The 23,431-nt window shown below is 39.4% G+C and overlaps 1 long non-coding RNA gene across 1 annotated transcript; it reads right to left on the bottom strand.

Annotated features, from left to right (window-relative positions):
- Positions 1–1,324: 1,324 nt before the first annotated feature.
- On the bottom strand, positions 1,325–9,979 carry LOC141545447 (uncharacterized). Its single transcript, XR_012483014.1, has 4 exons — positions 9,609–9,979; positions 8,046–8,204; positions 6,506–6,625; positions 1,325–1,456 (listed from the first exon to the last, which is right to left on the bottom strand). It is a non-coding gene; the product is annotated as an uncharacterized LOC141545447 (long non-coding RNA).
- Positions 9,980–23,431: the final 13,452 nt, after the last annotated feature.

The following is a 23,431-nucleotide window of genomic DNA, read 5'->3' as shown; positions in this document are numbered from 1 at the left end:
AGAGCTGCAAGATGGGTCACGTCAGGACCTGCACAAACATTCAGCCCGACCAGAATTCTCTAAATCCCAGTTGTTCAGATAGAGGTCATGATATTCCTTCCCATCTGATAAATTTGCGATCTCATTGTCTAGCTGCTTCCAGTTGTGCTTTGAGGAGTTCCCAAAGCATTTCCCCTATATGTGTCATGAACTTCTCCCCATTCTTTTGCCATTAGAGCAAAGGGATTGCCAAGATTTCGCTTAATCCCACAGATGCACTGCAGCTTGGCTAAACTCATCACGTGCTCCATAACCATGGCTTCCCTGCCTCTTCAGCGATCACCCTGCCTCTCTTGTGACATGCTTTATCTTCTCATAGGATTCCAACTGGGGCTCATAAGTACCATGCCATACAAAACTCATCTGAGGGCTGAAGGGAACACAAGCAGCAGGTCAAATCTCTGGCTCCTGTCAGAAGTTCTAGGTTTGGGGTTCAAAAGTACAGCAATTTCATGGTGTTTACTTTCATTATAAAATTCACTATATTCTAAACTAGAGTTGGTTCAAGGTTCTTTATAATTGATAAGCTCACTCCCTTGTCTTTATTGTTCATTAATTCAATCATGTCCAATTCTTTGTGATCCCATTTGGGATTTTCTTGGAAGAGATATGGAAGGGGCAGCTAGATGGCACAGTGGATAGAGAAGTCAGGAAGAGCTGAGTTCAAATCCAGCCTCAGACATTTAACACTAACTAGCTATGTGACCCTGATTACCTCAGGAGAGAGAGAGAGAGAGAGAGAGAGAGAGAGAGAGAGAGAGAGAGAGAGAGAGAGAGAGAGAGAGAGAGAGAGAGAGAGAGAGAGAAAGGGGAGGGAGGGAGGGAGAGAGAGAGAGAGACAGAGACAGAGACACAGAGAGACAGAGACAGACAGAGACAGAGACAGAGACAGAGACAGAGACAGAGACAGAGAGAGAGAGAGAGAGAGAGAGAGAGAGAGAGAGAGAGAGAGAGAGAGAGAGAGAGATGGATGAGAGATGAAGTGGATTGCCATTGCCTTCTCTAGCTCATTTTACAGATGAGGAAACTGAGGCAACCAGACTTAAGTGATTTGTCTGGGGTCACATATGAACTCAGGCAATTATTGCTTGCTCAATCCCGAACAAGTCAATAACCTCTTCAGTCCTCAGTTTCTTTCTTTTTTTTTTTTATTTATTTTTATAATTATAATATTTTCTTTGACAGTACATATGCATAGGTAAATTTTTTTTTTTACAACATTATCCCTTGTACTCCCTTCTGTTCCAAATTTTTCCCCTCCTTCCCTCCACCCCCTCCCCTAGATGGCAGGCATTCCCATTCATATTAAATATCTTATAGTATATCCTAGGTACAATATATATGTGCAGAACCGAATTTTGTAGTTGTTGTTGTTGCAAAGGAAGGATTGTATTCGGACAGTCCTCAGTTTCTTGACCTAGAAAATGAAGATGTAAATAACCTTTAAAATCCCTTTCTCTTCTAGATCTATAATCTTATGCAGCCTCAGAATAAAAGCAGCCACACTGTTGAGCTAGGATAACCGATGTGCCTGTCGTATTTCCAAATTGTCGGTAGGTCACCCCAGATACCAGACACCGATCTCAATTTCCAGACTTTCTAGCTCAATCTCATTACTCTCTTCCATATGTTGGAGGACCAGAGGGGACCCACCAAGTCAGCCAAGTAATCAGCATGTCCCTCAGTATGTCGATTGCTTCTTTATGCATCCTGAACTACATTTCATCCTCATCCATTATGGATGAGAATATAGGTTAATTGGCATTTAACTGCTGTCAAAACAAGGTGAGAACAGTCATGGAAACGGACGTTGGTCCAGGCGGCACCCCAGAATGGATCAGTAAGCTTACTAGTGTCATTACAAGGTGGGAACAATCAGGAGGACAGATGACATTTTCAGTAACACCCCAGAGTGGGTCAGTGAGAAAGAATGACGATTTTATGTCTTATCTCTGACAAATGCACATAAACGTCCTGTTACCTCTGACACAGAAGTAACAGAGACAAGAGCTTAGAAAATATGAAATGTGCAGCTTTGGGATCCATTGTGCTGCCCTCTGGGATGAAGACCTCTAAAGATTTATGTTTACAATCCAAGACTTATGCTTTATCCCAAGGATGAATTCGGGGCAAATAAAACATAAATAGACATGGGGAAAGCTGCCCAGAAAACCAAATTTCCTAGAATTGGCTCAATCATAGAATCTCAGAGTCGGAAAGGACATTGGCAACTAATTCCTTCCCAAAAGATAACCCATTCTTTGCTAGCAAACATTTAATGAGAGGAAATCTCCTATTTTACAATTAAGTCCATCTACTTTGGTACAGTTTTAAACCTAAATGTGTCACTTCCCTTTCTGTGCTGCCCATGTCCAGCTAGTTATGGATTCCACCTCTATCGCTTATCTCACATCCCTCTCCTTGTATTCACTTACAGGCCCACCACCTATTTTGCATGCTCTCCATGTGCCCACCTGGAGGCAGCCTCCTAATGGGACTCACAACTGCCAATTTCCCCTCCCCATGACAATTTATCCTCCACCCAGCTACCAAAATCATCTTCCTTGAAGCACACATTGACCAGTGATTCTTCTTCTCCTGAAATGTCTATGGTTCCGCTTTGCCTCCAAATCCATATTCAAGCTCCTCAGCTCATCTATTAAAACCCTTCATAATCTAGCTTTTCCCTGTCTTTCCAGGCTCCTTGTACGTTACTCTCCTCCATATGCACTTTCTTTTTTTTTCTTTCCCTGAGGCTGGGGCTAAGTGACTTGCCCAGGGTCACACAGCTAGGAAGTGTTAAGTATCTGAGATCAGATTTGAACTCGGGATCCTCCTGAATTCAGGGCTGGTGCTCTATCCACTGCGCCACCTAGCTGCCCCTCATATGCGCTTTCTTATAGCCAAACAATAATGCTCCCTTTCCCACCATCCTGCCTTTGGCTAGACTGTCCTCCAGGATAATTAGGAATCATAAAGCTCTTTATATCCTTTGAGTTTACCATTTAACTGTTGGAGATCTATGCCACAAAAGACAATGACAGAAAGAAAAGTCCCAAAACATGGGTAGAATCACCCATTGCAGCCACCAAAAGACTGCAAACAATATTGCTGCTTCTTGATTGGACAATAGCTAATCATATTACCATGAATATTATTGAATCATTACAATTAATATGCAAAAAGGCGTAACGTGGAAGATTTGTATTGAGGGATACGGAATAAAGAGGGTATAGCCAAGAGAACAAAGCATACCCATAAACACACATGTGCACGTACAAATAGTGACTGCGATGATACTAATCAATCAACTTTTTACCTAAGAGGCATTGGGGAGGGGCAGTGGATAAAGCGCTGGAACTGGAGTCAGAAAGATTTCACATCTAGCCTCAGACACTTACTAGCTGTATGACCCTGGGCAAGTCCTTAGTCCTGTTTGCCTCCGTTTCCTCATCTATAAAATGATCTGGAGGAGGAAATGGCTAACTATTCCAATAAACCTGCCAAGAAAGCCCCAAGTGAGGTCACAAAGAGTCAGACATGACTTAAAACAACTGAACAACAGTAATGAGGATTGGTCATTGGGCCTACTATGTGCCAGATACTGTACTAAGTACTTTGTGACTATTTTCTCATTTGCCCCTCAAAGCCCAGGGTCATATCCTCAATCCACTGCACTACCCAGGTGCCTGATAAGAATGATGCAAGAAATGTGGAGGTAGAAAGAGCCAGATTTGGCAGCTGATTTGCTGTGTGGGGTGAGAGTGAGGGAAAATATCAGAGGTTGTACATCTGGAAAACTAGAAAGATGGTGCTGCTCTCAACAGAAATTGTGGGTGTCGGGCAGGAAAAAACACTGAAATGCTCCTGAATTCAGGTTACTTGCAAGTGTCATTTCACCTTGGCTTTGCACTGTCCCCTCAAAGTCCACGGCTATCAGCCAGCCAGACTCCTCTTGTCAGTGGAGATCTTCTTCCACACAGAAACTTCCCTTGCTATCAATCCACTAACCCTGGTGGACCCAAGTACTTTGGGCTTCAAAAACTCACAATCAACCCCAAAGTCTGAGTATTTCTATCTCAAGACCTAGATTGAATTGTCTACTTAGCGAAGGAAACACAATGCAGAAAAGCACTCAAGAGCCCAGCTCAGGCTCAGGCTCAGTTAATTAAGTTCCTGTGTCCCATTCCACACGTGGAAGTATGTGGGGGGAGGAAATGGATGACCAGCCTTGCCTCCATTCCTCCAGGGAGAGGATCTGTTCTAAGGGTTCATATGTGTTGCAAGAGGGAGAGAGGGGAAAGGAGAGGGAAAGAGAGAAGAACGAGAAGGTTTTCTTGTTTGGGGTATTGCTTCATCATTCTAAAAAAAAAGCACAAGGGCCCTTCACCAACATGGCCAGAGCAGCCAGGACTTTTGTTATTCCCAAAGTACCTAAGCATGGAGCTTGTCCAGAACCAGGAAAGGGCTGCCCTTTTGGACCTTGGCCTCCCTAAAAGTTCACTCTATTATTCATCATTTCCTCAGTTTTTGCAAAAAAGAAGAAGAGGTTGTTTCTGGGTAGAGGGGACATTCAAAATTATCGGTTCCAATCCCTTCATTTTATATCTAAGAAAACCAAGACCTGAAGGGATTGAATAACTTACCCGTGCTCATGCATGTAGAATATGGCAGAATCCAGATTTGACCTTTGGGCCTTTTGACTCTCCATCCAGTTCTCTCTTCACTGTACCCCAGGCTACCCCTAAATCTCTTGATATCACCTTAAACATGGGAACAGCAGCAAATATCCTGCTCTAAAAGGAGGTGGTCCAGCAGGACAAATACAGAGAGGTTTGGAGAGACTTACATGAACTGATGCTGAGTGAAATGAACAGAACCAGAAGATCGCTGTACACTTCAATACTGTATGAGGATGTATTCTGATGGAAGTGGAAATCTTCAACATAAAGAAGATCCAACTCACTTCCAGTTGATCAATGATGGACAGAGACAACTACTCCCAGAGAAGGAACACTGGGAAGTGAATTTAAATTGTTAGTACTACTGTCTATCTACCCAGGTTACTTATACCTTCGGAATCCAATACTTAATGTGCAACAAGAAAATTGGATTTACACACATTAAAAGAGAGAGAGAGAGAGAAAGAGAGAGAGAGACAGAGAGACAGAGAGACAGAGAGAGAGAGACAGAGAGAGAGACAGAGAGAGAGAGACAGAGAGACAGAGAGAGAGAGAGAGAGAAGAGGGGAAGTAGAAGTTGGAAGAAAAATTGGGGGACTCAAAAGTTTGTAAAAAAAAAAGTATGCTAAAAATTGACTTGATGTGTAATTGAAAAAATAAAATAAAATACTATTAAACCCCCTCCCCCCCAAAAATAAAAGGAGGTGGTCCCTCTGAGAGATTTGTTTATTTTTGCTACTAACGGAGGTCAAAGGGACCATATCTGAACAATTGTGTAGGCATCGAGATACTAAAACTGTGACAACAGGAAGGACATATTAATTCTTTTTATATCAATACTAAAGATCTAATCAAAAAGCAAAAAAAAAAATCATGTAATCTTCAAATCAACAAATATTTAGATAACACCTTCACCATCGCCCTTGACGTTGTAAAGTATACAAAGAAGTAGACATGACCTTTCCCCCCCAAGTCCTAGAACCATAGGTCAATTTGGAGTTTGTAGGAAACTTGGAGAACATCCAGTTAGTGGTGAGAATGGAAACAGCTCCTAAAGGAAAAAGGAAGGAAAGAGAAGGAAGGGAAAGGAAGAGGGAGAAAATGATGAGAGGAAAAGGAGAGGGGAGGAGAAGAGAGGGAGATGGAAAGAGGGAGATAGAGGAGATGAGGAAAAGAAAGGAAGAGGGAAGATGAGGGAAGGGAAAGAAAAAAGAAGAAGGAGAGGGGGAGGAGAGAAGAATATGAAGAGGGGAAAGAAGGGAGAATCAGAGAAGAGAATGGAGAAGAAGAAGGAAGAGGGGAATAGAGAAAAGAAGAAGAGTAATAGAGGGAATGAGAAAGGGGGAAAGAAAGGAAGGGAGAAAGAAAGAGGAAAGGAAGGGGAAAAGAAAAGAAAAGACAGGAAAGGAGAGGACCCTAGGGATTAAAATAAGAGTAGCAACGCTGCTCCCTGCTGGACATAACCAAACTGGCAGGAAGTGAGTCTATAGTGATCTTGGTGCATTCTGTATCCTATGATTCAAGCTGAAATCTTAGGACTGACTCCCAGTGGCAGATTCAGAGATCACCTCCCCTTTCACTCACATTTTACAGAGCCAAGATTGGAACCCAATTTCCTTGAACTACAAATCTGCAGTTGTTCCAAATACAGCCCACTTCCCTCTTTCCACAGAAAGCATCGTTTCCTCCTCATCTCCATTTCTGCTTGTATTTAGAACCCTTCACCCAACTAAAAAGGGTCCTGCACGATGCTCAGGGTCTACCCATACAAACCTCATACAAACCTATTTAGCTGTAGGTACTCAAAATGTGAGATCTTTGCCAGTGACTGAAGAGACTTAGTCCCAGTGCTGGAGGTCTTACTCTGTTAACTCCAGGGCAAGAAGGTACAGATGAGCTGCCACCTGTAATGGCAAAATACCCATAATGTAGCATAACAGAGTCTTTAGTTGTACAGAGAAAATCAGACTATAGACTCATCAAGTCTATGATCTACCCAAACTCCATGAGCTTTTTTCAAATTCACTGTTCTCTAGGTACACTTTCCCTACTTTATACTTGTGAAGTTTTTTTTTTTTCTTTAACACAATTGTAGGAATTTATATTTATGCTTTTTAAGTGTCATTTCAGGGCAGCTAGGTGGTGTGATGCTTAGAGTGCTGGAATGGGAGGCAGGAAGATATCTTCTTAAATTTAAATCTTTCATTATTAGTTGTATGACCCTGGGCAAGTCACTTAACCCTGGTTGCCTCAATTTCTTCATCCGTAAAATAAGACAGGACATCGAGTCTTGATAACTCTATGCCTGGTCCTCCATCCACTCTTCCAGTTCCACCAGTCTTGTAACCCTGTCCAAAAAAAGAGTTTGGGATGACCAATGTGTGATGTTACTAGATTTAATGGATTTAAATTTTAAATTGCTTTTAAAAATATTTCAATATATAATAAAATATTTTAATAACTATGGCTTAATCTAATTAATTTCCTTAGTAACCCCACTGTTTTATTTTATGAATTTAAAAATATAGTTCTGATAAGGTGTCAGTAGAGTCCCCTAAACTCCCCTAAAGAAGGGTCCAGAATACAAAATAGGTTGAGTCCCTCCCTAAATGGTCAATATCACCCTCTCTAAATATTTATAAACCATCAGCAGTTTATAATTTTGTCAGGAACCAAATCAATCTCACTTATTATTATTATTTTTTTTTTTTTGCAGAATTTGTAGACTCTCTCCTCATTTTTACAAAAAATGGAATGTTTGCTTTTCTCCAGTCTTGAGAACTTCCATTCACCCATTCTCTAAGATATTTCAAAGATCCCTGATGAGACCTCAGACATCACATCTACTCCTTCTCTCAGTGCCCAGGAATGTAGTTCATCTTGGCCCAGGAAAAGGAGCTCATTGAGGGCACCTACGTGCCTTCTACTCTCCCATGTATCTTTAACAAGATTTCAACTTCCTGTTGACCATTTTTGTTCTTTCTTCCCTCTTCTGAAGAGCCTTCTTGGCAAAAGAAAATTGTTGAGTTGTCTCTATCATGTCACTGTTATTCCACCTGCCCCCAAAATGCTTCTCTGCCTTTGTTTTGCTTTTTCTTACCGATAACATCTTTGCTGTCCATAACCTTCATGACCAGTCTCAGCTCATTCTGAGTCTTGGTGGACCTGACAGAATTCTGATGGGACCCACAACTACTCATCACTTCCTCCTCTGGCCCTTGTTGGTTAAACCCTCTACTAATGGCTCAAATGATCCCTTTTTTAAGCACAAGAAATGATTTTCTTCCATGTGTTCCCAGCCTCCTAAAAGAAAGAACATGATACCTCCAACATGGCTGCAGTTGTTTGATATTCTGCATCACATTCTCCTGCCCTCCTACTTCTCAACAAGGTTGGAATTCCTTTCTTCAGATTTTTTTCTTTGTTTTCTTTTTGAAGTACTTTCCCAACTCTTGAAAGAAACGCTTTGTTTGCCTTGATATCCTGGAGAGTGAGAGGCAATTTGGCACAATGTATATAAAACTGGTGAGAAATTAGAAAACTTTAGTTCAAATTTTGCCTCAGATACCAATTGTCTTAATTTCTCATTGTCCCCAGGCAATTCTCATTCTCTCATATTCTCTCATATTCTCTCTCTCTCTCTCTCTCTCTCTCTCTCTCTCTCTCTCTCTCTCTCTCTCTCTCATGATCTCTTATGTTTTTATTAACTTTCTGTGGGGTTTTTTGTTTTAGTTTATTTATTTTTAATACACATCATTTTATCAATAATGTTAGGAGAGGAAAATCAGAGCAAACAGGAAAAACCACAGGAGAGATTTTAAAAAAATCAAAAAAAACCAAACAAAAAACAAACAAAAACAAACAGAAAAAAGAAGTGAACATAGTATGAGTTGATTTACATTGTCTCCTTAGCTCTTTTTCTGGATGCAGATGGCATTATCTGTCCAAAATCTATTTTATATAATAAGGCTTTACAGGTTTCTCTAAAACCATTCCTTTCATTGCTTTTTTAAAAATTCATTTATTTATTTGTTAGTTTTTAGCACACATTGCTTTATGAATCATGTTGGGAGAGAAAAGTCAGAGCAAAAGAGAAAAACGATGGGAGAGATTTTTAAAAATGGGAAAAAGTCAACGTAGCATGTGTTGATTTATATTCAGTCTCCTTAGTTCTTTTTCTGGATGCAGATGCCATTTTCTGTCCAAAATCCTTTGGATTACTGAACCACTAGAAGAACCAAGGTTTTCAACAATTGATGATCACACATTCTTTGCTATTCCTGTCTACAACATATTACTGGTTCTGCTTATTTCACTCAGCATCAGTTCGTATAAATCTTTCCAGGCCTTTCTATAATCAGCTTGTTTAACCTTTTTTTTATAGAAGGCAATTCTTTAAGATAATGATACTGATAACATTTATTTAGCACCTACTATGTGCCAGTCACTGTGCTTATCTCATTTAATCCTCACAATGACCCTGGACTGTAGGGTGCTATTATGATGATTATTCCCACTTTACAAATAGGGAAACTGAGGCAGGCAGCTGTTAAGTATTCCACAGTTTCTAATTGTATTCTACCCAATTCTAGGGATCTCGGCTCCCGTCTTCTAGATCTCTGAGAGTTTGAGTTGCCCAACAGGTATTGATTTACTTTCCTTCCTCTACCTTGGGAACTTCCGAAATCACACGTTTAGTTCAATCTGCCCCCTCCAAAAACAAAACAAAACAAAACAAAGCAAAACAAAACAAAACAAAACAAAAAACCCTCAGGAGTAAAGAAATGTTTCTCCAATACTTTTCCTTCTTCTCTAGGAATAATTCTAACTTATGTTTAATATTATATAATACCCCACTGCAAATACCCCATTACCTTTTATACTTACTCGCAGAAAGAAGATCCTTAGTCCTTGGCTATTCTTGTTGCTAGAGGTCATAGCTAACTCTCCTGATGAGCTAACTGCCTCTTCTCCCTGCCTGGCTGTTGTCCCATGACCTGAATTATTGAGGGCTCTTCTTAATGTCTATTATCCTGTGGTGACTAGCTCATTCAGTTGCCTCTCATTGACAAGTCATGGTAAAGCACCAATGTCTGTAGTCTGCAAAAAGGTCTTGAGCAGAACCTTATTATCATTCTCTACATAAATCTGTCCTGTCCTATCCCACTGAAGTGTATGAGAGTCATGCTTCTTGGTTTGAAATAATTCAAAGAGATTCTCTTAAAGTCACAAAAGAGTTTATTTATGCCATAGCTGGCGGGTCTAGTCTCTAAAGGGAGTCCAGCAAATTAGAAATAGTTTGGAGAGAGCCTTATATACTGAAAATTTGGGGCCTAGCTAGCAGGCTCACAGCCTCCAAGGTTGTAAATTATAAAAAAGAGATAAGAGGGAGCCAGGATGTCTTTTCATCCTGGTAAGGAGACAGGATGTCTTGCAGCAAGGTATTTTCAGACAGGATTTTTTTTTGGCAGAGGACAAACAAGGAGCAACAGATAAGAGGTTTTATTACCCCACATTCCTTAGCTAGATACACAGTTGTGAGTAGACTGTCGGCTCTGACCCATCATCACTGATCACGTTCTGGAAATCTCCGATCTTTCCAGTTTTGTCTTGGCCACTATCAATCTCCATGCCTTGAGCCTAGAATTAAGCATCATGCTTTTTAATTTCGTGAGCCTGGAATTAAACTCTCCATGTTACTATTTATACATCACGATCTTGTTTCCAACTGGAGAATAGTGCTCTAGACCCACTGCAAGCTTGCTGTCCACCGGTACGTCAGATCTTTTGCAGACATCCCTAGTCTCAGCAAATCATTGTTTGTCTCACAGTTTTACAGTTTCTTCCTGAAGCTCACTCTTCTGAACCATAAGCCAAAGGCTAAAGAAGGGCTAATACCCTTGGGTGTTCATCCCATGTTCAGTAGTAGTGCTTGGCTATTGTAAATGTCTTAGAGTAACAAGGCAGTGTAGTCTAGAGGACAGTGTCATGACTGCAGCCAGATGACCTGGATTTGAAGCCTGACTTGTCTACTTCCCAGCTGTGGTGATCTTGGACAATAACTACCTCTTTTCTTTGTATCAATCGTCTCCCTCCCTCCCTCCTTCCCTTCTTTCCTTCCTTTCTTCTTTTTCTCTTTCTTTCTTTCTTTCCTTCCTACCTTTCTCTCTCCCTCCTTTCCTCATTCCCTTCCTTCCTTCCTTTCTTTTCTTTTCTTTTTCTTTTTTTTAGGCAATCAAGGTTAAGCAAATTAAGACTTGCTCAGTCACACAGCTACTAAGTGTTTGAGATCAAATTTGAACTCAGATCCTCCTGACTCCAAGCTCCATGTGCACCAATATTCTTGTCTGTCACAAATCAGCAATAATACTTTTACTGATTTAGTGCTATACCAATCAGACTCCCAAGAAACTATTTTAATGACCTAGAAAAAATAACAACAAAATTCATATGGAAGAATAAAAGGTCGAGAATTGCAAGGGAACTAATGAAAAAAAACTCAGAGGAAGGTGGTCTAAGTGTACCTGATTTAAAGCTATATTATATAGCAGCAGTCACCAAAACCATTTGGTATTGGCTAAGAAATAGACCAGTCGATCAGTGGAACAGATTAGATACAAAGGACAAAAAAGGGTACATCTATAGCAATCTAATCTTTGACAAATCCAAAGATACCAACATTAGGGACAAAAATTCATTATTCGGAAAAAACTGTTGGGAAAATTGGAAATTAATATGGCAGAAATTAGATATGGATCCACACTTAACACCATATACCAAGATAAGATCAAAATGGGTCCATGATTTAGGCATAAAGAATGAGATAATTAATAGATTAGAGGAACAGAGGATAGTCTACCTCTCAGACCTGTGGAGGAGGAAGGAATTTATGACCAGAGGAGAACTAGAGATCATTATTGATCACAAAATAGAAGATTTTGATTACATCAAACTAAAAAGTTTCTGTACAAACAATACTAATGCAAACAAGATTAGAAGGGAAGTAACAAATTGGGAAAATATTTTTAAAAGTAAAGGTTCTGACAAAGGTCTCATTTCCAAAATATATAGAGAACTGACCCTGATTTATAGGAAACCAAACCATTCTCCAATTGATAAATGGTCAAGGGATATGAACAGACAATTCTCAGATGATGAAATTGAAACTATTTCCACTAATATGAAAGAGTGTTCCAAATCACTACTGATCAGAGAAATGCAAATTAAGACAACTCTGAGATACCACTACACACCTGTCAGATTGGCTAAGATGACAGGAACAAATAACAATGAATGTTGGAGGGGATGTGGGGAAACTGGGACACTAATACATTGCTGGTGGAGTTGTGAAAGAATCCAGCCATTCTGGAGAGCAATTTGGAATTATGCCCAAAAAGTTGTCAAACTGTGCATACCCTTTGACCCAGCAGTGCTGTTATTGGGATTATATCCCAAAGAAATTCTAAAGAGCAGAAAGGCACCTGTGTGTGCCAAAATGTTTGTGGCAGCTCTTTTTGTTGTAGCTAGAAACTGGAAGTTGAATGGATGTCCATCAGTTGGAGAATGGTTGGGTAAATTATGGTATATGAAGGTTATGGAATATTATTGCTCTGTAAGAAATGACCAGCAGGAGGAATACAGAGAGGCCTGGAGAGACTTAAATCAACTGATGCTGAGTGAAATGAGCAGAACTAGGAGATCATTATACACTTCAATAATGATACTGTACGAGGATGTATGCTGATGGAAGTGGAAATCTTCAACATAAAGAAGATCCAACTCACTTTCAGTTGATCAATGATGGACAGAAACAACTACACCCAGAGAAGGAACACTGGGGAGTGAATGTAAATTGTTAGCACTACTGTCTATCTACCCAGGTTACTTATACCTTCGGAATCTAATACTTAATGTGCAACAAGAAAATGGTATTTACACACATATATTGTATCTAGGTTATATTGTAACACATGTAAAATGTATGGGATTACCTGCCATCGGGGGGAGGGAGTGGAGGGAGGGGGGGATAATTTGGAAAAATGAATAAAAAAAAAAAGTTGCCTTTCTAAAAATAAAGTGACTTGTCCAGGAAAAAAAAAATACTTTTACTGACTGCCTCAAAGTTTTGCTAGAAAGAAAATATTCTGCAAACTATACAATGTTTTAGAAGGTAAACTGAGTTGATAAGACAGTATCATAGTGATAACCAAAAGAGCCACATACAAGAAAAAGAAGAGAGAGAGAGAGAGAGAGAGAGAGAGAGAGAGAGAGAGAGAGAGAGAGAGAGAGAGAGACACTTACTCAGAACCTTCCAATGGCTTCCTATTACTTCTAGAATAGAGTGAAAACTCTTCAGACCTTTAAGACTCTTTTCTCCTCAATCTCACTCCAACCTACTTTTTTAGCTTTATGTTATGTTCTATCCACAATGTCAAACTTGACTAACAGCTGTTCTCATATTTGACATTCTATACCCCATCTCCATTGATAAAAATGCATTTATTAAGTACTTCTGCCTGTCAAGCATTGGATTAAGCCCTAGAAATAGAACTCAAGGTAAAAATGCTCCCTGAACTCAAAGAGCTAACATTCTAATGGAAATAATAGCATGAACACACACACACACACACAGACACACACACGGAGCATATGAAGATTATCTGGAGGTAATCTTAGAAGGGCAAGAGCTAGCAGCTGCAGGGACTGAGAAAGGCCTCCTGCAAAAGATAAGATTTTAGCTGATTCTTGAAGAAAGCCAAGGAATCCAAGAAATGAAGTTAAGGAGGGAGAACATTATAGGAACAAGGGACAATCAGGGTAAAGGAATGGAGGTAGAAGATGGGGCATGGAATGTCCTACTCAAGGAATGATATTTAAAGAAATTAATTCAGGTTATTCACTTGGAGACCAAATGCTGAAACTGAAGATTAAATACTCTGATCATATAAGGAGAAGATAGATGGAACTCATTGGGAAAGACTGATGTTGAAAAAGATTGAAGGAAGGGGTAGTTAGGTGGCACAGTGGATAGAGTACCAACCTTGAATTCAGGAGGACCCGAGTTCAAATCTGGTCTCAGACACTTAACAATTTCTAGCTGTGTGACCCTGGGCAAGTCACCTAACCCCAGCCTAAAAAAAAAAAAAAAAAAAAAAAAGATTGAAGGAAAAAGAAGGGGACTGCAGAAGATGAGTTGGATAGAGTTTCATGGAATCAATGAACATGAACATGGAAAGATTCTGAGAGATAGGGGAGGATAGAATCAGGTACCACAATATCTCTGAAGTCTTCTCTGATCCTTTCTTCCCATTCATCTTAGCATTTTTCTCCCTCCTCAAATTACCCCAGAACTCCTAGGACTGCACCTAGAAGATGAATTAGGAACCCTCCCTAGGCCATCCAGAACCCACTTCAAACCTTTCTGCTACCACTTTATTGTTTATCAGTCACTTCAAGTCATGTCTGAATAGAGAATGTGTCTTGTGGCAGCCAGTAGCTCTACAGTAGTAGAGGGGGGATGGACTTTGAACTCATCTGTGCTCTACTTCTCTCCCATCAGGTTCAAGACAAAACCTCCTGATTACCTTTTAATTCCAAGATCCAAATGCTAATTACATGTCCCAAGGAGGTTAAAGATACGAGAAAAGTCTCGTAGACATCAAAGTGTTTATAGCAGAATATTTTGTGGTAGCAAAGTTCATTGTTTAGGAAGTTGTACCATAAAGAAATTATGGTATGTGAATGTAACAATATTATTGTGCCTAAGAAATAATGAATAGAGAGAATAGAGAGAAGCATGGAAAATCTTATATGTATTGATACTAATGAAGAATCGAAAGAACCATGAAATTTATATATATTTATATATAAAGTTATTTCTCTCCCTTCATTGGCGACTTGAAGGACTATATATGTGGAAACATTGCCTAGACTATCAAACTCAGTTAACTGATTCTATGGATTAATGTTGTCAGATGCTTTCCCCCATTTTCTTTGTTAATCTTTGATACAAGGAATGCATGATGGGAAGGATATATTTTGGAATGATGGTGATGTAAAAACAAAACATTGCAATACTTTTTCCCCCCTGAGGCAATTGGGGTTAAGTGACTTGCCCAGGGTCACACAGCTAGGACGTGTTAAGTATCTAAGATCAGATTTGAACTCAGGTCCTCCTGACTTTAGGATTGGTGCTCTATCCACTGCGCCACAAGGCTGCCCCACAATACTTTTTAAAGAGGCAATCTGTCTGTATCCAAAAGAGACCATAAAGAAGGGGTAAAGACTCACATGTGCAAAAATGTTTGTGGCAACCCTTTTTGTGGTGGCAAGGAATTGAAAACTGAGTGGATGTCCATCAGTTCGGGAATGGTCGAATAAGGTATAGTATATGAGTGTTTGGAATATTATTATTCTATAAGAAATGATCAGCAGGAATCCAATTTCAATTGATCAATGATGGACAGAATCAGCTACATTCAGAAAAGGAATACTGGGAAATGAGTGTAAACTGTGAGCATTTTTTTTGTTTTTTTGTTTTTCTTCCCAGATTATTTTTACCTTCCAAATACAATTCTTCTTTTGCAACAACAACAACAACAACAACAACATTTGGTTCTGCACATATATATTGTACTTAGGATATACTATAATATATTTAATATGTATGGGAATGCCTGCCATCTAGGGAAAGGGGTGGAGGGAAGGAGGGGAAAAATTCGGAACAGAAGGGAGTACAATGGATAATGTTCTAAAAAAAAATTACCTATGCACATGTACTGTCAAAAAATGTTATGATTATAAAAATTAATAAAAAAAATTTTAAAAAAAGAAAAAAAAGAAATGATCAGCAGGATGATTTCAGAAAGGCCTGGAGAGATTTACATGAATTAATGGTGAGTGAAGTAAGCAGAATAAGGAGAACATTGTGCTCGGCAATAACAAAATTATGTGATGATCAACTGTGATGGACTTGGCTCTTTTCAACAATGAGGTGAATCAAGGCAATTCCAATAGACTTGGGATGGAAAGAGCCATCCACATCTAGAGACAGAACTATGGAGGCTGAATATGGATCACAACTTAGTATTTTCACTTTTTTTGTTTGTTGTTTTTTTCTCATTTTCCCCTTTTGATCTGACTTTTCTTGTTCAGCATCATAAATGTGGAAATATCTTTAGAAAAACTGAACACATTTAACCTAAATTGGATTACTTGCTGTCTAGGAGAGGTGAGAGGGAGGGAGGAAGAAAAATTTGGGACACAGGGTTTTGAAAAGGTGAATGTTGAAAACTATCTTTGCATGTATTTAAAAAAATAAAAAGCTATCATTATAAAAATAATAAAGAAGGAGTTTGACTTTTGAGTGATTGTAGTTACCAAAGCTGACTTGGCTCATTCTCCAAGTGAGAAACTAATTTCCTTAATAGTGTCTCTTGATCTGTGCCTAAACATCTTTGCTTGCAAGATTAATTTTGTTGTATTTTGACTAAAAGTCTATGGCAAATCACTATCCCTAAAATATACTAGGCAACATCATATGATCATAATTTTTGAACTGAAAGAGATTTAGAAGTCAGCAAGTCCAATAGATAAGAAAACAGACCCAGAGAGCTTTGCCAGTCACACAATTAATAAGCATCTAAGCCAAGTTTCAAACTCAAGCCAAACAAGAGAGTACTTCCTCGTTAAAGTATTTCTAGATAAATATTTCATATTTTTTTTGCCAATTCATATCTCTTTCGATTTCAGTTCTTCTGCTGCATATGATTTTTGGTGGTTAAATCCCAAGCCTTTTTTTTTTTTTTTTTTTTTAATTTCAATTTCCTCCTCTACTGGCAGTAAATTGAAAAGCTTGGCTAGTTTTCAGGTCCTTTCCAACTCAGATACGATGAAAGCTACGTGACCTCAAGTTGTATCCATCAAAAGAACCTTGGCTTCCCCCCTACCCCAGGCCAAGATTGTGTTTGTTCCAGCTCTGAGCTGGGATGATAGTTTGCCATTTGTCCAATACTGATAATTCAATCAGTCTAACAGACTGTACTATTTGATAACTTTATCCTTCTGGTTTGTTTCTTTTTAAAATCCTGAGTCAAGCACCTCTAAAATAAATCAAGTCAAGTCAATGTCATCTTGTATACTGGGCAGCCCATGTCTCACTCTGACAAAACAACCTATCTGGAAGCATTTGGACCAGATTCACAATATTATTATCTATTTATCCGTATGTACTGGAAGGTGGACAGGGAAACCGAGATAAAGCCTCAAGGGCCCGTTAGGTTCTTTCATTGAAGTGGAGCAACAATCCTAATGTTCATTGCTCTGGAGCATAAGGTTATAATCTCTTCTGCATCCTGTTAGCAATGAGTAAGTATAGGATCTTGCCAGCAGACACACAGAACTTGGAGATCAGCATCACGTTATAACTTATAGTTGAAGGTCATTTTCTGGCTAGGAAAGTTGGTTGGATGAAAGCTTCTGGCACCTGAGTTTTAACCAATTTAACAAGCATTTATTAAGCATCTACTGTGTATCAGGAACTGGGCTAGAGATCGGGTACACAAAGACAAGAACACAATAGTCCCTGCCCTCAAAGAGCTTTCAGTTTACTGTGAGCACACTCGGTTGGTTAGTTGTTGTTATTCATTCTGAGGTGCACCAAAGTGACATCACTGTGTTGGAACCAAGGCACAGCGTGGCAGGAGAGACTAATCTGCCAGGGATTAGAAAAGGAAAAGAATCATCATCTCCATCATCATCGTCGCTAGACTTTATAGTGATTTGCAGACATTATCTCATTTGATTCTCATAACAACCTGATAATTAGGCATTATCATTATCCCCATTTTACAGATGAGGAAACTGAGGCAGAGAAAAGTTAAGTGATTTGCCTACCCTAGGTCATACAGCTAATAGGTATCTTGACATCATATTTGAATCTTCCTGATTCCAGGTCAATGTGCTATGCACTATGCCACCTAGTGGAGAAATGGCACTTGAATTGAGCCTTGAAACTTCATAAGGATTCCGAGAAATAAGAACAAGTACATTCTAGGTATAAGGAATAGCAAATTGGCCAGTTTTGCTGGAACATAGAATACGTGGGAAGGGAGCAGTAAAGGAAAATCAATCTGGAAAGAAAGAAATTAGAGCCAGATTGTGAAGGTTTAAATGTCAAACAAAGCAGTTTCTATGGGATCCTAGAGTCAATAGATGATGACCTCAGAAGCCCTTGTAAGCAAAAGGGTGAGATGACATATCTTTTCCAATGATGATAACCAGACCAATAGCCAAGTCATGAGAAGAACCTGATTCAGCAGTGGGGTTGATGGACCATAATTACTTTCTTGTTTCCTTCTTGGTCATGGGAGTAAATTTGTACCTTCTCTCATATAGGATATTCATATCTTCAGGGTTAAGATGAGAATTACAATTAGCAGAGGACAGGGGGAATGGTATAGCTTCCCCATACCCCCATGCTCATAAAAAGCTGAAATTGTCAGGTCCATCCCAGGGATATGACCAGAGATATATGTGGATAACACACACTGGAGACGAAGATGGAAAAGCAAAATCACCAAATTTCTCTATTTTGTCAATGACGTTCCATGGTCTTTGCAAATCTTGAAATTTATTGGGGCTTTCTCACGAGTTAATCGGGCTTGAAGAGTAGTCTGATAATTGTCAAGCAATTTTCTCCTCTCCAACTAATTTCTTTTAGTTTTTCTTTTTTCCTCTTAGCCCTTAATCACCATACCCTGCAAGGAGAAGAGGGGAACTGACTGCCAGGTATCTCCATAACCCATGTAGAAAATTACTCCCAGAAGGAAAGATCATCCAATAACCTGGTGGCAAGCCACTTGCTCTCTTCCCCCTCAATTACTGACCTCTATCATATTACTATGATAAAGCATATGTCCCATCCCACGGGAACCCAGCTCATGGAAAGATTATAAACTTTTCCCTTCCCTATATTTTGTAATTCTTCACTGGATGTAGGGGATACTGCTACTAATGTAATAGGTTACCCTTATATAACATCCTTACCCTTATATAACATAGAGGCATCCTGTCTCTATCTTGCAAGTCATCAAGTCTTCTGATTTTCCCCAGAAACTTCATTTTTGAAGTAACTTTGGCCTTTCATAAGTTTTTAGTTCCAGTTTCTAGTTCATTTGACATAGTGGGAAAGAATTCTAGAAGTCAAAACTCAACTTCCTCTCTTACTAAATGATCTTGGATAAGTGACTTTATCTGAGACTTGAATGGACTCATCTGTCCAGTGTAAATTCTACTACTTAAGCTATATACTTTACTGAGCTGTGTGGAAATGCAATATGAAAGTTACATAAATGCACAGCTATTGTTTTGAAAAATCTTTTTAATAGTTAAAATTATAAATCATCCTAAATGATCAAAGGATATGAACAGACAATTCTCAGATGATGAAATTGAAATTATATCCACTCATATGAGTGTTCCAAATCACTACTGATCAGAGAAATGCAAATTAAGACCACTCTGAGATATCACTACACACCTGTCAGATTGGCTAAGATGACAGGAACAAATAATGATGAATGTTGGAGGGGATGTGGGGAAACTGGGACACTAATACATTGCTGGTGGAGTTGTGAAAGAATCCAGCCATTCTGGAGAGCAATTTGGAACTATGCCCAAAAAGTTATCAAACTGTGCATACCCTTTGATCCAGCAGTGCTGTTATTGGGCTTATATCCCAAAGAAATACTAAAGAGGGGAAAGGGACCTGTATGTGCCAAAATGTTTGTGGCAGCTCTTTTTGTAGTGGCTAGAAACTGGAAAATGAATGGATGTCCATCCATTGGAGAATGGTTGGATAAATTATGGTATATGAATGTTATGGAATATTATTGTTCTGTAAGAAATGACCAACAGAATGAATACAGAGAGGCTTGGAGAGACTTACATCAACTGATGCTAAGTGAAACAAGCAGAACCAGAAGATCATTATACACTTCAACAATGATACTGTATGAGGATGTATTCTGATGGAAGTGGATATCTTCAACATAAAGAAGATCCAACTCACTTCCAGTTGATCAATGATGGACAGAAACAACTACACCCAGAGAAGGAACGCTGGGAAGTGAATGTAAATTGTTAGCACTACTGTCTATCTACCCAGGTTACTTATACCTTTGGAATCTAATACTTAACGTGCAACAAGAAAATGGTATTTACACACATATATTGTATCTAGGTTATACTGTAACACATGTAAAATGTATGGGATTGCCTGTCATCTAGGGGAGGGAGTAGAGGGAGGGAGGGGAAATTTTGGAAAAATGAATACAAGGGATAATATTATAAAAAAATTACTCATGCATATATACTGTCAAAAATTTATAAATAAAATTTAAAAAATTATAAATCATCCTAAGACAAGTCATTATACTGATATTATTCTTTTATGTTTAACGTTCTATAGACTTGTACAAGTATGTAAAATGGCTTCATTTTATAATGGAATAAAAGAATGGAGATATAAGCTCATTCTGTGGATACACTGAAAACATCGTTGGGGTACCTTCAGTAGCATTCAGAATAGCAGGATATTAACTCATCCTTTTCTCACATAATTTTAATTTCTTTTCAATCTCTCTATTTTGCAAGCTTTCCTTTTATGATATCTGGAAAGTCTGAATGTTCAACATGAGAGCCATTTAAAAGAATCTTCCATTTTTGTGAAACGATGCTGTGTCTAAAAAATGACTAGCAACTATTTCCATTTTTGGCAATGATCCTCACATAGCATCTTGGGTGAATTCTTCAGGATTTTTTGTGAACCATCTTTATAAAATGATAAATTTGTGAAGCATCTGCTCATGAAACTAATAGAAGTGAGGGGCTGTGCTCTTCTATGGATCCTTCCAGTTCATAGGATCTTAGTATTCAGTAGTAGTTGTCAGTGAATTCAATATCTGATTTCTAACTTTCCAGTAGAGGGAGACATTCACCTTTCTTTTTCAAATCAAAGCAAAAAGCATTTATTAAGCGCCTACTGTGTGCCAAGAGTTGTCTTAAAACACTGGGAATACTTTTTTAAAAGGGGAAAATAAAGTTCCTACCTTCAAGGAGTTTATACTCTAACTAGAGAAACATATGCAGAAAACTATGTACAAACAAGATATAGACAGGAATCATTGGAGATAATTTTAGAGGGAAGGCATTGTGTGGTCATAAGCGAATTATTTAACCTCTGCTTGCCTCAATTTGTTCATTGGGGATAACAGTAGCACCTAATACCTCAAGATTAAGTGAAATATTTATAAAATACCTGGCATTTAGTATACACTTAATAAGTGCTTGTCTTCTTCCTTTTCCTGGCTCCCCCCCAATTTTTTTTTTGCTGTCTCCTCTGTTTTCAGTTTAGTTTATGATTTCCCTGACATTGTCCCCCCTTTTCTGTTTTTAATCCCTAATACTTTTGTTTCAGTAAGAGGTAGATGACAGCAGGGGGCAGCGTTGTTTCAAGAACTATGAGAGTGGAACCCAAGGCAATCCATCCTAATAAAAAGCAGCTTCAGAAAGAAAAGGGCCATTAATTTAGGGAGGAAAGAAACAAACCAGACATTTTTAGTTCATATCCAACTCACGGGCCAAGGTCAGAACTGTGTAAAATAGCACAAAGAAACCATTCATGAGTGGGGGTTTGCTGACATCAGGAAACGAATTTACAATCCCTTCATTCATTTTATGATACCACTGGAGGAATATATGCATATGCACATACATACATACATATGTATAAGTGTATATATACATATGTGTATATATATATATATATTCTTGTGTATGTGCATACTTAACAGACCCGAATAGGAAATGTAAGCAAGAATAAATTTATAAATGAGAGCTCTGATTGGTGAAAGCTGCTCAAGTGCTCTGTACTGAATGATCACATTAGAGAGAGCTGCAAGAAACCTTCTAAAGCTCAGCCCTCACTTGACGCAAGCAGAAGCTGAGGCTTAGGGACATTTAATTGGCTCGTTTAAAATCACACAGCCAGGTAGAACGTAGTGTGGAGAAGAGAGGGCTGGATTTGGTTCTTAGGGGAACTGGGTTCCGATACTAATGCTACTCTCTCCCTTTGGGAGAGCTTGGGAAAGTCGCTTGTAAAGTGAAGGAACTAGACAGTTGATGAGTCAAAAGATGAAGGTCCTTCCCAGTTCTAGGTTCTAAGTATCCTATGATACCCAAGTCAGTATTTTTCCCTGTTCTACCAGACTGCATTTTACTTCAAGTAATAAATCCCTCTTGGACAGTCTCCAAGAGAGAGTGACTATGTGCAGAACGCCACATTCTGTCTATATTGCAAATTGTGTTATTGGGAGAATGTTTGTTTCTAGCTTTTACCCTGAACTCAGCCCTGTGCTAGGTCGCTGAAGGAGAGCTATAAAAGAAGTATAAGGCAATGGCCAAGTAACTAGAGGCGCATATATTTTCAACATGAATCACTCAAAGCTGCGTGTAGATAAGAGGGTTTGTTTTTTGTTTTGGTGTAAGGTAGGACTTTTAAAAAATGCTGCTTGGAATAAAGACATAGAAATATACCACTTGTAATGAAGTGGCAGCCTAGATTCCTGTACAGAATGTTGGTCTTAAGAGATCCGAGTTTGAATCCTCTGTGGGGTTAATTTACAGGCAAGTCACTTAACATCTCAGAGTTCTGTTCCTCTTCCATAAGATAGGGATATGAACACTCACCTCAGTGCCCGCCTCACACAGCTGTTGTGAAGATCCCAAGAGATAATCTGTAGAGTAAGAGCTACATAAATGTGATGTTATTATCCAGGCCCAGCCCAGAGCAGGCATTTAATACATGTTTTCGACTGATCAGAAATGTGAAAGCTGTTATCAGTTAGGGATGTGAAGAAAAGGGCACGGTGGAATGCCTTTCAGGTGTGGGATTGGGAACATTTGGGCATCAGCTGAGAGTCCTCACTTTGGAGATTGAAGCTCAGAAGATGAAGGTCACTCAGATAAGATTGTGGCAGAAACTGGGGTGGGACCCAGGTTTCTTAATTCCAAATCTGAATCCTGGTCTCATTCCAGCAAATTACACTTAATATCTCTCTGTCTCTGTCTCTCTCTGTCTCTCTCTCTCTCTGTCTCTTTCTCTCCCTCCCTTCCCCCCCCCCTGTCTCTTTCTCTCCCTCCCTTCCCCCCCCCTCTCTCTCTTTCTCTGTCTCTCTCTGTATCTCTGTCTCTCTGTCTCTCTCTCTCTCTCTCTCTCTCTTTCTCTCTGTCTCTCTCTGTATCTCTGTCTCTCTGTCTCTCTCTCTCTCTCTCCTCTCTCTGTGTGTCTCTTTCTCTGTCTCTGTCTCTGTGTCTCTCTGTCTTTCTAAGCTGACTCATAACTGAACCCTGACATTCCCACTACCCACACAGCCCTCCTTTCCCAGAACGGGCCAGTTCAGGTTTCAATTAAACTCGAGTCTCCGGCTTTATTTAATATTCAAGGGGCCCGAGCCGTCCGTCCCCAGGTTAATGCCCTGTGGCTTTGCCTCTTTTTGACGAGTCGTTCGCCTCCGATGCGGACACTTCCTCTCCGGCTGCGGAACGCGGACGGAGGCCCGCTGAGGCGGAGGGAGACGTTGGGCCGGGACTCCGAACGACCCGCGTTCCAATCCAACCTCGGATACTTACTGGCTGCGAGACTCCAAGAA

The sequence above is a fragment of the Sminthopsis crassicaudata genome, chromosome 6, assembly GCF_048593235.1.
Source record: "Sminthopsis crassicaudata isolate SCR6 chromosome 6, ASM4859323v1, whole genome shotgun sequence".
Taxonomy (NCBI): domain Eukaryota; kingdom Metazoa; phylum Chordata; class Mammalia; order Dasyuromorphia; family Dasyuridae; genus Sminthopsis; species Sminthopsis crassicaudata.
This window is presented reverse-complemented; position numbering and strand designations above follow the sequence as displayed.